The sequence below is a fragment of the Miscanthus floridulus genome, chromosome 5, assembly GCF_019320115.1.
Source record: "Miscanthus floridulus cultivar M001 chromosome 5, ASM1932011v1, whole genome shotgun sequence".
In the NCBI taxonomy this organism is placed as follows: Eukaryota; Viridiplantae; Streptophyta; class Magnoliopsida; order Poales; family Poaceae; genus Miscanthus; species Miscanthus floridulus.
Window position 1 is genome coordinate 41550424 of NC_089584.1, and position 2761 is coordinate 41553184.

The window sequence follows — 2761 nt, forward strand, 5'->3', positions numbered from 1 at the left end:
GGTGGCTTAGAGCAAGAGACCCCACCTTGGAGGTGATAGGAAGAAGGGAGAGGAAAGGACACACATACCATGAGCTGCTAGGTCCCATGGAGCTCAGTACAGGTAGCATCCCTCATGGTCTCTAGCAGGTCTAGGGAGCCCCTCAACACCATGACCACACCCTTAGCCACTAGGCAGGTGTCCTCCACCTCAACAGCCTTCTACTAAGAAACCTCAGCCCTTGCCTCTGCGACATGCCTGGTCTCTCACTCTGGTGCTAGCTCAGACTCCAACCATGAAATAGCGCTATGCGCGCTATCACGCTCTCGGACGAGCGCCTCTATCAGCGCCGTCACCTGCCCAACAAGCGTAGGACAGGGGTTGGGCAGCGAAGCAGGCAAGGACCTCTCATCCCTTCTAGGGGGGCTAGGGAGCACCTACAGGGTAACCTTCTCCCACTCCTAGATGAGGTCCAACCTCCTCTGGGAGTACTCTAGTAGTGCCTGTGACAACAACAACAAAAGAGTTTAGGCAACATCATGACATCAGCCATGGCATTAGGCTCATTCAACTAACACTCACCCCATAGGAGTTGTACATCCCCTGCTGAAGGCCAAAGAACTCCCCTGCGTTGCCTACCATCACCGCAAAGGAGTTGTAGAAGAAGGCAACCAGCTCATCGAAGGAGTCATGCTGCTTGATCAACTCCAACCATGTGTCTGCCTCATGGCCATTGTGTAGAACATGGGCCCCCTACTAGTAGCATGAGGGGAGCCGACTCAGCCACCGATGAAGAGCTAGCTTCCTCACACCCTGGGGATGGGGGCGCAGCGATGTTGGCCTCTTCCCGGTCCACCTCTGCTTCGGAGGGGAAGCTCCCTGAGTGGGGGCCTCCCCCCATGGCGTTAGATCCCGCCTAGCGTGCTAGGGCCATAGCGACTGGCCCGACCATGGTGGCATCTGGCATCGTCGCTCCATTCACTCGGGGTGACAGTAGTGGGCAGTGGTGCACCTTCAGCACCAATGGCCGGACCGAAGCCACCATACCTCCTGAAGCCCCCGCTGAGGAAGACTCCCTACAAGTTAACATCCACATCATCAAACAATTAACAAGCCACCTCTAGGTAGGGACGTCCTAACCGGCGAGGACTCTTACCTATCGCTTGAAGAGAGCCTCAGAGCAGAGTGCCTTTTTTATAGAGGCACCCTTGCCCCGAGGGAAATTTGACCAAGGATGCTTCCTGGTGGACCAGGTGGTCGGTGACTCCAACAAGGATAGCATGAGGGACCCGCCTCTCGGCAGCAAAGAAGAACCCCTAGAGGTTGCCTTAGCCCCCTGCCCCCTGGGGCTAGGGGGAATGGAGACCACCCCTAGATATGAGAGATCACTAGGTCTCGGTTCGTACACCAAGAAGAGAATCATGCCTTCACCAACCGCTGGCTCCCCCGACATAGATCCCAACACCATCCATGCCACTCCAGCCATAGACTCCTCTAGAAGATTTCCCTCCACCATGATGGATGGATCCCCTACCCTGATGTACTCCCACATCGGGGTCGACCTTGCCATCAACGGGAGGATCCACCGGAACAAGAATTCCTAGAGCACCGTTTGGCCGGTCAACCCGGCATACTTCAGGGCGGTGATCCAGCCTAATAGCCCCTCAGCAACCTCAAGGGCAGACTATTCTAGTAGGCTCTTCCAAGATGAAGGAACCACCAACCCTAGGCGTTCTAGGGTGAAGGCTAGAAGGGACCTAGAGGGGTCAGAGAGGTAGAACCATTTTGGATGCTACCCCTTCTCCGAGGTAGGGAAGGAAAGCTCTAGTTACCATGACTTCAGATTGTTGCATAGCTAGATGGTGGTGGCGCTGATCCATTGCACGGATCCATCATTGTCCTTGTTTAGGTTTAGGGAGAAGATCCACCTTCATAAGTCAAAGTGGGGATCGATGTCCAAGTAGCACTCACAGAGAGTGACGAACACTACAAGGTACACCACCCCATGTGGCATCAGGTCATGAAGCCACAGCTTGAAGTGGCAAAGGAACCTCCCCATGAATAGATGTGCGGGGACCCCAAACCCAATGAGGTGAAAGGGGAAGAAGGAGACAACTTGTGAGTCCTCAGGCGTGGGCTCTGATGCCTTTAGATCCAGCAGATCCCATCTGGAGGAGGGAAGAATCAACCATGCCTAAGCCACCTCCAACATCTTTCCCTCAGCCTTTGACGTGTCCCATTCTGCCATTAAAGCTTAACCTCAGGGAGGCTCAAGTAGGTGTGGTGATGCTTGGATGAAGAAGCAATGAGGGAGCAGGAGACAAAGGTACGCCCACTCTCTTCTCAGTCTGGCCCTTTCTATAACCCAAGCATGTAGTCATGGACATAGGCCAGCCTGGGCACACTGCCCACTTTGCGCACGCCTCCTCATGGGACTTGGGGGGATCCACCTCCCCTTGGCCCACTGGCCATCATCGATGACTCGGATCCACTCGCACCAAGTGACGTGGATCCTCCTCCACCAGATCTGCTCCATGTGGCCCCAACATCCTATCTCCTAGATGAGATAGGACCACATGGGGGTCGCGCGCATCATAACTCCTCCACCAGGCACGATGGCCTAGACACCATCAACCACCTGTGCAAGGCATCAGCAGACAGGACATGCCTAGAAGTCACCCCCTCACTAGCAAGGAGGCCCCACAATGGCCTCAGTAGCTACGTCGGCTCAATGGGTGCTCAGGTGGTGCATCCCCAAAAAACCAACCAACTCCCCAGAGTT